At 39.9% G+C, this 13,844-nt stretch overlaps 1 protein-coding gene across 2 annotated transcripts in view; it reads right to left on the reverse strand.

Annotated features, from left to right (window-relative positions):
• Positions 1-2,028: 2,028 nt before the first annotated feature.
• Positions 2,029-13,844, reverse strand: part of LOC105466699 (adrenoceptor alpha 2A) — a 66,326-nt gene continuing 54,510 nt past the window's right edge. For both annotated transcript variants that reach the window (XM_071069155.1, XM_071069154.1), the window contains 2 exons: positions 5,598-5,682; positions 2,029-5,034 (listed from right to left, as the gene is read on the reverse strand). The gene's annotated coding sequence lies outside the window, so the exon portion shown is untranslated. The remainder of the gene's footprint in view (positions 5,035-5,597; positions 5,683-13,844) is intronic.

Raw genomic sequence — 13,844 nt, forward strand, 5'->3', positions numbered from 1 at the left:
TGAATATCCTCCTGTAAGCCTCACCCCACACCATAAGGTAGGTAATTAGTAAGACCATTTTATAGCTCTTGAGTTCAAAATGGTGAATCAACTCAAGTTCACACTAGAAATGATGAGGCCAGGTCTGTCAGACTCCAAAACTTGTGTTTTATCCAATATTTCATGCCCTACACCACTCTCCACTCAAAGAATCATTCATTTCTCTCCCTCTCTCCCAATTATTATTTTATCTATAATAACTGGAGCTCATTAAGAATATGAGCCAGGTCTGTCTTGCTCAAAAAAATATTTGAGGAGGGACACAGGAAAGAAGGAAGGAAAACTGGTCCAGGCAGGCCATTGGTCTTCCGGGGCTTGGCACTTAGAGGCCCCTAAAGTCTAATATATGAATTCAAACCTGCAATTATTATAATATTTATATAATACTCTCCTTTATTCTTTATGCTTTCAACTCTTTGGAGTCCATGGAGAGTGTATGCAGATTAGAACTTACCAACCAAACAAAATCTAAATAAACAAGAGAATGAGTCTGAAGTCACCATAATCATTGCTAACATTTTTTTGACCTACATGTCAACTCTCCGCCTGGCACTCATCTAATCATTTCATGTAAATTAACTCAGAGAATCTCCATAGCAATGATGTGAGGTAGATACTGTTATCATTTCCACATTACATATGAGTACCAAGGCTCAGAGGTGAAGCCACGTGGCCGGCTAGGATCACTCACCCGATACAAACTGAAGCAGCTGGCTCCAGAGCCCACGCTCAAATCTACCATGTTAGTCCCCAGCAGCTAAGGACATCCCATAAACTATGCCTATCCTAGACTTTTCAGCCATGTCTGGATGAGAAGGCCTTGCCTGAAGAAATAAGGAGACTAGAAAAAAACAGAAGTGGAGTTGTCCAAGTTCTGTCCAAACATGACAAGCCAGTGTCAGGAAGGGGTAGAAGCTTCACATACAGCTGCCCATGAAACCATATTCCAGCCCAGCCCTCAAAGACCCACATGTACCCTGTCAATGGAGGGTAAAAAATGGCAGACTCATTTGCTACAGCAGGTAGCACCTTGATGCAGACATCATCCTCCGCCTCATGGGTGCTGGCCAACTGGGCACAGACAGCAGATGGCAGGAACAGCCACAGAAATGGAGGCAGAGCTGCTGCCGTCTGCATCCCCCAAGTTGAGAAAGCCAGAGCTGGAGCAGCAGAGATAGCAGATGCCTTGGGTTACCAACAGGAGAACAGATGTGCTCACCAGTCCTTTAAGGAGGGCTGGCATTTCCATAGAATGCATGAGGTAGAGCCAGAGAAATCCTTATTTTTCCTCTATCATCAAGACCCTACTTTTAGTCCAGGCTGGTGTAATCTGGAAAGTACAGTGATCTCTATACAGAAAAAATAGAAACAGCAGACAGGCACATATGTACATGTACACACACGGGTTTGTATGTGTATGTATGTGTATAGACACATGTATAATCACATCTTCATTTATGAATCCAATGAGTACGCACATTTTCTTCTCCGCTGAGTCAGAGTCATTTGAAAACGTAGAGAAAAGACTCTTAACTCTCGGTGTGATTTCTTCCATTTTCCATAATGGAGAATTTCAAAGAGTGTTTCAGGAGAGAACCACTTGGAGCAAACCTCCGGGACTCATAAAACGCATAGTGCCTATTTTTAAGAACTCACAGCAGCAGTACTCCCCACTCCTCTCACCCCATCCCCGACACACACGCCCATTGCTACAGCCCTCTGCCTTTATGTTGTTTTTTCAATTCTCAGGGATGCCTGCTTCACATCCCCAACTTGCTTGTAATTCCCTTTGGCTAGGGATGGGTTAACTTACCTATTTCCCTCCCTTCCCACTGTCCAGCAAACGGCCAAGCCCAGCAAGCCTTTACTCTACATTTGGAAGTTGAGAATTGAGAAGTAGACTCTCTCCATGCCACCTCCCATCCGCCTGCCTGCTTCACCCCTAGGAACCACAATTTCCAAGTCTGGAATGATCTGTGGAGATGAAGTGAGCCAAGATTAGGGAATCAGTGTTGAAAGATCCTGTGGAGGTCGCTTGTTCCATCATTCACTCAGCAAATGTTAATTGAGCACTTACAGAATGCCATGCAATTCTTAAAACTTGATAGAAAGTCAAGCAATGGGATTAGCTGCTTCCTCGGTTGTCAGTCCCTTACTTTCTATATAGTTCTTAATTATTAGAAATTTCATTCTGTATTGAGTCAAAATCTTTTTCCTCATAACTTATCTCCTTTTATTTGGATATTACACTGCATTGTAATTGAACTGTGATGATTTAAATGTAAAAAACAAAACCTAAAATGTATGGGCAGGGGGAATATAGGGGAACATATAATCTGAGGTCAGGAGAGATGTTTTTATATGACACCAAAGAAAAATTAAGTAACGTTTTGATGAGTTTGCCAATATAAAACCTGAAATACGCATACACTAAATCAAAGGCAAGAAGTGCAATGAAAATCAATATTTGCAACCTAGATGGCAGACAAAGGGCTAGTAGTCTTAACATTTAAAACTTTTAAAGCAACTAAGAAAAGGAAAATAGCAGCTAGGCAAAAGACACAACTAGGTAATTCATAAGATTTAAAATGTCGAATATGAAATAAAAAATATTTAACCTCACTAATAATTCAAAACATACAAATTAAAGCAAGATACCACATTTCCCATATAAATCTGGCAAGATATTTCAACATCATAGTGCCCAGTACTGGGGAAAATATGGAGAGACAGAGATACTCTCACACTTGGTGGTGTGGAATGATTTGATCACACACATCAAAAACAAATAAGCAAACCAGTAAATCAAAACCTTCAAAATGTTCGTAACCCTTTAAATTCTATACCTTTTACTTCTAGGGCTTTATATTAAGGAAATACTCAAGGATGTACATAAAAATTTATTTCCAAGGCTATTCTGCCCAGGATTCATTACATTACAGAAAAATCAAGGAAAAATCAATGTATAAAATAGAATTTTATAAATAAATTATGCAAATTTGTAAAATAGAATATTTTACAACACATAAAAATGTCGTTATGGAAAAGTAATGACTTTGAAAGTTATTTACAATATTTAGTTATATAAGAAAGTCAAGTTGTGGCCAGGTGTGGTGGCTCACACCTGTAATCTCAGCACTTTGGGAGGCTGAGGGGAGGATTCCTTGAGTCCAGGAGTTTAAGGCCAACCTGAGCAAAATAGAGAGACCCCCCCCCAACTCTACAAAAAATTTAAAAATTAGCCAAGAATGGTGGCATACACCTGCGGTCCTAGCTACTCAGGAGGCTGAGGTAGGAGGCTTACTTGAACCCAGGACGCTTATTTGAACAAGGTTTCAGTGAACTGTGATCATGCCACTGCACTCCAGCCTGGGCAACAGAGAAAGACTCTGTTTAAAAAAAAAAAAAAAAAAAAAGCCAAGTTGCAAATAAATCTTTTCAAAAATACAATTATATTATAAATATATCTCGAATACCTGCCTAGGGAAAAGAAATAGAAGGTTATAATCAAGTGGATTAACAGATAATTGTCAGAGATGGGATTAAGTAATCTCCATATACACAGCTCTCTCTCTACCTCTACCTCTCTCTCTCTCTCTCATATTTGTAAATTTTCAAGTTATTTTACAATGGATATGAGTTTCTTTTCTAACAACAGCATTTCGTATTGTCAACTTCAGCGTTTGGGGTAGCTTTGCCACACAATTAGTCCATGTTAAGTCTTTAATAAAAAATACAACTCAGAGACTTTTTTTTGGTCTTGTATAGTTGGCTTTTTGAACCTAAATGCCAGCCTTTAATTTATCCCTGCAGAATGCCATCATTTTCCTTGAGTTCCAGCCTGCTGGGTGGGGTCTTTTGACTCCTGTTGCTGTCATGAGATGCGTGAGCATCCTGGCGCTGCACCTTTGGGAAATTTAATAAGCACGCTTTCCCTTTCCTCCTCCGCCAACTGGGAGTACAGAATAGAGAATGGGCCACTCTGGGGTCTTTCCTCTGTCTCAGTCCTGCGTGGGCAGTGGGCCTGGAAGGATGAGAGGCAGAGAAGTTTGACATACCAACAGGCAGGGAAAACAGGGATCAGAATGGTAGAGGAGAGGAAACGGTACCAAAACAGAGATTATAGGGAGGAGACAGAAAAACATTCTGCCTCCAATCTGATTACACTACCAAAGAAATAAGACCTCTGGGGCCAGCTCTCCTGGCTGCCTGCCTTGTCCGCAGGCCCGGGCACTGTGGCCGGCCCACACTGCATCACTCACTTAAGTGGCAACGATATCTGACAGACAGAGCACCCAGCCCCAGCCCCGTGTGTCCCTAATGTAGTTAGAGTTGGAGAAATTATTCATCAGAGAATAGACTAAAGCGGTTAGTGTCCCCTGGATGCATTAGGGGCAGGTTCTGTCGGCTTCGGCAAAGCACCTCTGTGTGCTTATCCTGAAAACCCCTGAGCTGGCTCCACGCTAGTGCCCTCGTTGCTCATCTCCAGAACCACAGCCAGTCCCATGACTCACTGCCATGCCGCCTTTTCACAGCCCCTTTCCTCTATCTTCGTTACCTTCCAGAACTTTTCCAGGCCGCTTGCCTCCCTCATCCCTGGGAGCTCAATCCTCAGCTAAGAAGCAAAGTGCTCCCAGCTGCTGTCTCTGCCCTTACCCCTCACCCAAAAGGTCCCCTGTCCCCAGGCATCTCCATTTGTCCTTCCTGTCCTTTAGGGTCCAGCCGCAGCCACCTTCTCTTGAAGTCTTCCCAGCTCCCACTAGCCAGAATTATACCTCTCTCTAGTGCTCACAGGGCATTTTCTTTCATTTTTCTCTAGCATTTCCCAGACAGTGGGGGTGAGGTGAGGATGCGGAGAGCCATGAAGAAGAAGGATGTCATCTCCTACGGGGAGGAAAGACCACCACTTCTTGCTCTTCCATGCTCTGCATGGAGTATAAAACCATGTACATGGGGTTGGTGTGCATTGGCTTGAGTTTCCAAGGTTCTGATTTCCTGTTAAAAAGAAGGGTTTATCAACATTTCCAACAAACCTTATTACATAAACACCTACCTACCTCATATTCTGAAGTCTGAGGTGAGGAAAAGATCCCTACTTCACAAAAGAAACTCACCATAATTATTACAACGATTACTGTTATAAATCACCTTCGTTTACTATGCAGGGGCTATGAACCAGGGCCTATTCTATGTTCCCTGACTATGGTTTCTCATCTTCGCAATAATTCCACAAGGTAAGTCTGAACTCTGCAGAAGTTTAGTGACATGCCAGAAGTCTAATGACTGAAAATGTATGAAGTCAAGATTTAAACCACAGATCTAACTACATATCCATATTCTCTCCATTATTCAGTGTTCCCTGGTAAATGTTAAGACTCTCCCTGCAGACTGTGAGTGACTGGGCTGTACTTAAGAGTTTTTGTTGGAGTAGAACAGCATCATGGTTAAGAACATGGTTCTGCAGCCAGGCCAACCAGGTTGAAATCCTGGCTCTGCCATTTACCAGCTGTGTGTCCTTGTTCAAGACATTCACCTTCTTCATAACTGAGCTTCCTTACCTGTAAAACAGCAAGGTGGCTCGATGAAATCCTACTCTTTCAGTCCTGTGCACCTGGAACATCATGGCCATGAGCTCATTAAACCCTAAGAACAGCCAATAAAGGTAAAATCAGTTTAGCAGGGAGGCTCTTGAGGTGAAGAGCTGAAAAGTGTTTTGAAACTACTGCAACTTAGAAGATCCTTCAGAAATTAAAAAAAAAAAAAAATCCAGAAGTATCCTGTAGGTAATTTGAAAGCTAGTTTATGGTTTATAGAATGTTTATCACAAGCACATTTTCAGACACACAGGTTTACCAATTTTCCTAGCATCGTTGCCTCCTGAGAAAGGGTGGTCAGGGAATAAGGTGCTGAAAGGAGCCCTGTGTTCTCAGTAACTCATTCAGAACCTTTCCTTCAACAGGTACTCAATGCCAATAGATAAAAGTCCAATTGCCTCAGCCTTCCCTCTATGAATCTTATCAAGCTCAGTCTCTAGCCACTTCCCACATTAATCTTCCATTTCTACATATTGCAAGCTTCTACTCATCCTCCAATACCCCACTCCAATGTCCCCTGCTCAGTACAGCTTTCACTGATCTCTGTAGGGCGAGATGGTTGTTACTACATCCGCATTGCCACAGTACTTTGTACAATTGTCTACTATAGGCCTTCTTACATTCTCTGCTAGTTAAAGGTTTTTGTATCTGCCTCCACTGTTATTCATGAATAGTGAGCTGGGCAAGGGTCAGGGTCATGTCCTGGTCAACTTTTAATTTTAAATGTCTAATACCTGGTACATATCAAGTACCAAGTCAATAATTTTTAGTGCACATATAAGTTAATAAATAAACTTCAATGTTAGTAAAAAAAAAAATCATCTGACTAAGTAAATAATAGCTCCTTCCTCAGTGTCATCGTTGTCAAGAACATTAAGATCCCAGCAATACAGCCTGTGTAACTAAAAAAAAAAAAAAAAAAAACAAGAAAAAGAAATTGAAAAACATAATATCTTTCCCAAGATAAGATTTTTAAATATGCAGGTCCTATTTCTAACTGAGAAAACCCTCTGCGGACGATTTTCTTGCATTGTTCTCCTAAATGTCAATGGCACACAAGAGGCTTTCTTGGAGGTCTGAGGTGGAACTACTTTCCTCACATGATCAATCTCTTCACAATGAAATTTCAAAAGCACACAGGCCATTTGAAGGTTGACTCCTGCTTTTGGACAACACTGGAGGTTGTGTTCACAGGGAAGGCACACAGTGGGCTCCTGGTAAATATTTGCAGCACAATGAGTGTTTATTGTGTGAGGCGCTCTCCTGTGGTGCTGTTGGAAGTCAACTATTCACACGCCTCTGATTCAACTACCTCAGTTATGAAGGAAAAGGCAATGTTGCAAGGAAGAAAAGCTTTCGGTCAGATGACCTAAGTTTAAGTGCTGGCTCTGACACTAACCAGCTGGGGGACTTTGGGCAAATCATTTGCCTCTCTGGGTAACAATTTCCTCATCTGTAAAATAAGAGTATCTCCGCCTGCCTTGTTGTAGGGGTTCTGCAAGATCAATACTTGCAGTAGACCCCCTTATCCTTACTTTCACTTTCCACAGTTTCAGTTACCTGAAGTCAACTGCAGTCTAAATATAGGTTGAATACAGTACCATAAGATATTTTATGAGAGAGAAAGACTGCATTTACATTACTTTTATTATACTGTATTGTTATAAATGTTCTATTTTATTAGTTATGTTTACTAATCTCTTACTGTGCCTAATGTATAAATTAAACTTCATCATAGGCATGTATGTTTAAGAAAAAGCATAGTATATATATGGTTTAGTACTATCTGAGGCCTCAAGAATCAACAGGGTGTCTTGGAACATATCCCCCTCAGATAAGGGGGCAATTGCTATATGTCACCCAGGCCAGGCATGGTGGTCAATAGATATCTGTCGTGTATACAGACCATGCTTCTGTGGCTTTGCTAGATTTCTTTTCTGACCCTCAGCTTTGGGACCCAGAATTGTATTTGTATCTATCTCACAAACATCCAAAACAAGAAGATGAAAAAAGAGCGGAGACCAGAACTGAAGGATTAACTCTATGGCAGAAAAGGTGCCTTATCTGAACTAGAGACAGGACCCAGGGAAACCCTCTGGGAAAACCATCTCTCACACATGAGATGCTGAGTATGATATTGGGAAAAATTAGCAGAAAAAATCCATTATTTTGTTTATTTAAAATTTGACAAAGTTCCTTCCTTTAGGGTAAACAGTTACTATTTGTGACCAATTTTATGCACATGCACATTATCAAATATCTGCTCGTTTCACCTGACTATATGTCACTATGCATTCTGAATCTTCATCATGTGTCACTTGTCTGTTGAAGTCAGACAGTTTTTATTTTTAAAAATTAAAACAATGTGTTGGCTCTTGTTCCAAGACATTTGTGATATTTGTGACCAAGAAAAGAGCAACTTTAAATATATATGTATTTTATATATATATAAAAATTACCATTCTAATAGGTATAACCTAGTATTACCTATTAATATAACCAAATATTAATTGCCATCCTAATAGGTATAGCCATATGTATATAACCATATGTGTGTGTATGTATATATATTTTATATATAGTTATACCTATTAGGATGGCAATTAACCAAGAAAAGTGGAAAATAACTAGTGTTGGCAAGGAAATGAAGAAATCGGAAGCTTTGTGCTTTGCTGGTAGGAATGTAAAATACTGCATCCATGGCCCACAGACAATATATAGCAACTACACAATCAAGTTTACAAAACAGCCAGCTAACAACATGATGAAAGGATCAAAATCTCACATATCAGTATTAACCTTGAATGTAAATGATCTCAATGCCTCACTTAAAAGGCAGGGAGTGGCAAGTTGGATAAAAATTAAGACCCAACTGTCTGCTGTCTTCAAGAGACCCATCTCACATGTAACAATACCCACAGGCTCAAAGTAAAGGGATGGAGAAAGATCAATCCGGCAAATAGAAAACATAAAAGAGCAGGGGTCACTATTCTTATATAATGTAAGGACTTTAAACCAACAACAGTGAAAAAGGACAAAGAAGAGTATTACATAATGATAAAAGGTTATATTCAACAAGAATATAACTATCCTAAATATATACACACCAAACATTAGAGCACTAGATTCATAAAGCAAGTTCTCCTAGACCTACGAAAAGACTCAGACAGCCACACAATAATAGTGAGAGGCTTCAACATCCCTCTGACGGTGTTATACAGATCATAAGGCAGAAAACCAATGAAGAAATCCTAGACCTAAACTCAACACTTGACCAATTGGACCTAATAGACATCTACAGAATACTCTACCCAACAATCACAGAATATACATTTTTCTCATCTGCACATGGGACATATTCTAATATCAATCACATGTTCAGCTATAAAGCAAGTCTCAGTACATTCAAAAAAATAAAAATCATACCAAGCACATTCTCAGACCAATGTGCTCTATTCTTCTAAAATAGAAACCAATACCAAGAAGATGTCCTTAAATAATTTTTGGGTAAACAATGAAATTAAGGCAGGAATCAAAAAATTTTTTGAAATTAATGAAAACAGAGACACAACATATCAAAATCTTAGGATGCAGCTAAAGCAGTGTCAAGAGGAAAGTTTAGAGTGCAAAATACCTACATTAAGAAGTTAGAAAGATCTCAAACGAACAATCCATCATTGCATCTAGAGGAATCAGAAATTTTTTTTTTGCTTTTTTTTTTCCTTAAAAAAAAAAAAAAAAAAAGCTAGCAGAAGAAAACAAATAACCAAAATCGGAGCCAAACTGAATGAAAGTGAGATGCAAAAAAAAATCCATACAAAAGATCAGTGAAACCAAAGATTGGTTTTTCGAAAGGTTAAACAAAATTTACACAACTACTACCTAGATTAACAAAAAAAAAAAAAAAAAAAAGAGAGAGAGAAGATCCAAATAAGCACAACCAGAAATGACAAAGATGACATTACAACCAACACCAGAGCAATACAAAAGATCCTCAGAGACCATTATGAACACCTCCATTCACACAAATCAGGAACTCTCAAAGAAATGGATGAATTCCTAGAGACACACAACCTTACAAGATTGAATCAGGAAGAAACTGAAAGCGTAAACAGACCAATTACAAGTTCCAATATTGAATCAGTAATTTAAAAAAAACCACTACCAAACAAAAAATGACCTAGACCAAATGGATTCACAGCCAAATTCTACCAGGCATACAAAGAAGAGCTGGTACCAATTCTACTGAAACTATTCCAAACATCAAGGAGGGACTCCTCCCTAACTCATTCTACAAAGTCAGCATCATGCTGATACAAAAGGCTGACAGAGACACAAGACAAAATACTCCAGGCCCGTATTCCTGATGAACATGGATGCAAAAATCCTCAAGAATAGACTAGTAAACTGAAGTCAGAAGCACATCAAAAAGATAATTCATCACACTCAAATAGCCTTTATTCCTAGGATGAAAGGTTGCTTCAATATACACAAACCAATAAATATGATTCACCATGTAGACAAAATTTAAAACAAAATTCATATGATCATCACAATAGATACAGAAAAAGCTTTCAATACAATCCAATATTCTTTTATGATACAAACCCTCAGCAAACTAGGCAGCAAAGGAACATACTTCAAAATAATAAGAGCCATCTATGACACACCCACAGCCAATATGATACTGAATGGGCAAAAGTGGAAACCATTCCCCTTGAGAAGTGGAACAAGACAAGGTTGTCTGCTCTCATCATTCCTATTCAACATAGTACTGGAAGTCCTAGTCAGAGGGCTCAGGTAAGAGAAAGAAATAAAAGGCATTCGAATAGGAAAAGAAGTAAAGCTATGTCTCGTCACTGATAATATGATTGTATACCTTAAGAAAAACTCTGAAGACTCCACCAAGTGACTCCTAGAGCTGAGAAATGACTTCACTAAAGTGTCAAATACAAAATCATTGTGCAAAAATCAGTAACATTTCTACACACCAATAATGTTCAAGCTGAGAACAAATTCAAGAATGCAATCCCCATTAACAATAGCCACACACACACACAAAAAAACTAAACTAAAATACCGAGGAATACAGCTAACCAAGGAGGTGAAAGATCTCTAAAGGAGAATTACAAAACACTGCTGAAAGAAATCATAGATGACACAAATATTTGGAAAAACATCCCACGCTTATGGATTGGAAGAACCAACATCATTAAAATGGCCACACTGCCCAAAGCAATTTACATTTCAACATTATTACTATCAAGCTACTGATGTCGTTTTTCACAGAGTTAGAAAAAAATCCATTCTAAAATTCATATAAAACCAAAAAAGAACCCAAACAACCAAAGCAATTCTAAGCAAAAAGAACAAAGGTAAGCATCATATTACCTGACTTCAAACTATACTACAAGGCTACAGTAACCAAAATAGCATGGTACTGGTACAAAAACGCATAGACTAATGGAACAGAATAGAGTACCCAGAAATAAAGCTGCACACCTACAATCATCTGATCTTCAAAAGAGTTGACAAAAATAAACTATGGAGAAGAGACGCTGTTCAATAAATAGTGCTAGGATAACTGGCTAGCCACATGCAGAAGAATGAAACTGGACCCATACCTATCACTGTATACAAAAATTGATTTGAGATGGATTAAAGACTTCAACGTAAATCTTCAAATTACAAAAATCTAGGGGAAAAAAACTAGAAAATACCCTTCTCTGTATCGGCCTTGGCAAATCATTTATGGCTAAGTCCTCAAAAGCAAATGAAACAAAAATAAAAATTGACAAATGGGACCTCATTAAACTAAAGAGCTCCTGCACAGCAAAAGAAACTATAAAGGGAATAAACAGACAACCTGCAGAATGGGAGAAAATATTCATGAACTATGCATCCAACAAAAGTCTAATATCCAGAATCCATCAGAAACTTAAATTAACAAGCAAAAAACAACCCCATTAACAATTGGGCAAAGGACATGAACAAACACTTTTCAAAAGAAGATAGACAAGCAACCAACAAACGTATGAAAAATTCTCATCATCACTCATCGTCAGAGAAATGCAAATGAAAGCCACAATGACATAACATCTCACACCAGTCAGAATGCCTTTTGTTAAAAAGCCAGAAAGTAACAGTTGCTGGTAAGGGTGTAAAGAAAAGGGAATGCCTATACACTGTTGGTGGGAATGTAAATTAGTTCAGCCACTGTGGCAACTAGTTTTGAGATTTCTCAAAGAACTGAGAGTTGAACCACCTGATTCAACTCAGCAGTCCCATTACTGGGTATAAACCCAAAGGAAAATAAATCATTCTACCAAAAAAATACAGGCACCTGTATTTTCATCACTGCACTACCCACAAGAGTAGACACAGAATCAACCCAGGTGCCCATCAACAGTGGATTGGATAAAGAAAATGTGGTACATATACACCACGACATACTACACAGCCATAAAAAGGAATAAAATCATGTCCTTTGCAGCAGCATGGATGCAGTTGGAAACCATTAACCTAAGACAACTAACACAGAAAAACAGAAAACCAAATACTACATGTTCTTACTTATAAGTGAGAGCTAAACATTAAGTACACACGGGAACTTAAATATATATATATATATATATATTGCATTTCAGTGACAACACAGTGATGGGGATAGTTCTCAATTTCCCTTTAATTGTTTCAATACAATAGCTGGCAAGCTGGCAATGGGGGACACTTCCCAAGTTGGCCAACTTTAGTTCCTTTCTGGAGATCTGCACTTGGAAGATTCTGAAGGGACATGATTTTCAATTCCTCCTCTGGAGTGTCCGAAACCTTGCCAACAGAGTTGGCAAAAGGTGGAACTAGGCCATTCTTCTCCTGAGCGTGGGACTTCTCCGGCTGGCCCTGCACTGAAAACAACCCCACCCTGTAGTCCTGTCCTGAGCTTCCGTATCCGGCCACCAAAATGACCTGCTGGGGCTCCTGAAGACGACGGCGTTAGGTAACCAGAACTAAGTCAACAAACTGGGGTTATCGGCTTAATAGTTTAACAGGCTGACACTCCCAGGAAACATATTTGTATTTTCACTGGGCTTTCTGGAAACAATAGTTTAAATCAAAGGAGCAAATCCCTTCTCTTGACAAATATTTGTTGATTATGGGACACACAGCTACAGAACACTTTTCCTTTCAAGGATGTATAGTTCACGTGTTGCAGCTGGCTGTCGTGAAGGTCTGCGTTAACCTGCCCCAGTCGAAAGAACAGAAAGCTGGGTGGACACAGATAACCAAGGGCCCCTCTCTGAACACTGGTCCCTTGCTTATAAAAGAGACTCTTGGACTCTCTGAGCTTTGGTCCCCTGGCTTCTGTAAAGGAAATTCTTGGGCTGTAAAGGCCTTTTCAGTTCTAAATTGAAACTGAAATTCACCAGCTCAGCTCCAGCCACTCAAGCCTCTCAGGTTACCCACCTGAACCACATTCTCCACAAGATTGATGGGTAAATAACACTGCCTTCCCACCCAGTTAATCTCATAGGTTGCCTGAACAAAGAGCGAGGCGTCTGCAGCTTTCCTCCTCGGTGTGTTGTGGTTATTCGATTACCGCCCCCCGCAAGTTCCCAGATAAATTCCCTTAACTTGAAACTTAACCTTTGAAACAAACTGAAATTCATTCTCAAGTGAGCTGCAGTAAGGCCCAAGAGGCACCTTGCTTTTCCTGGCTGAAAGCAGGCAGAATGCACATCCCAAGGTGGCTCTTGGTCTAAGTGGATGAGGGGTTCACTGCTCAGCACCCTTAAAGGAGGCAGGAAAGAACAGGGGGAGGAGAAGGAAGAGCTGTGGCAACCTGTCCCCACTCTGCCCCGCCCCTCAGGTAGCTCAGGCCCCGAAAAGCAATTCCAGCACAAAGGAGTCATGATTCTCTAATGGAAGCAAGGGAGAGAGGACGGAAAGGGAACCCTGGGATCAGGGCAGGACCCCTGCTACCCATGAGGCTGACTGAATTAGTCCACCCAAGAGCAGGAGAGTAGCTGCCCACTCTTAAGCACTCAGGCAGGTCAAGCCTGTGCTGTATTCTTTATGGGCATTACTTCATTTAATTTTCAAGTAAGGCAGAAACTATCCTTTTCTCTTTATAAAGGGTGGAACTGAGACACAAAGAGGTAGACTGACCCTGCAAGAAAATAAAGTCATAGCTTCTGTCAGGTCCAAATAACA

The sequence above is a fragment of the Macaca nemestrina genome, chromosome 9 (genome assembly GCF_043159975.1).
Source record: "Macaca nemestrina isolate mMacNem1 chromosome 9, mMacNem.hap1, whole genome shotgun sequence".
Classification (NCBI taxonomy): Eukaryota; Metazoa; Chordata; class Mammalia; order Primates; family Cercopithecidae; genus Macaca; species Macaca nemestrina.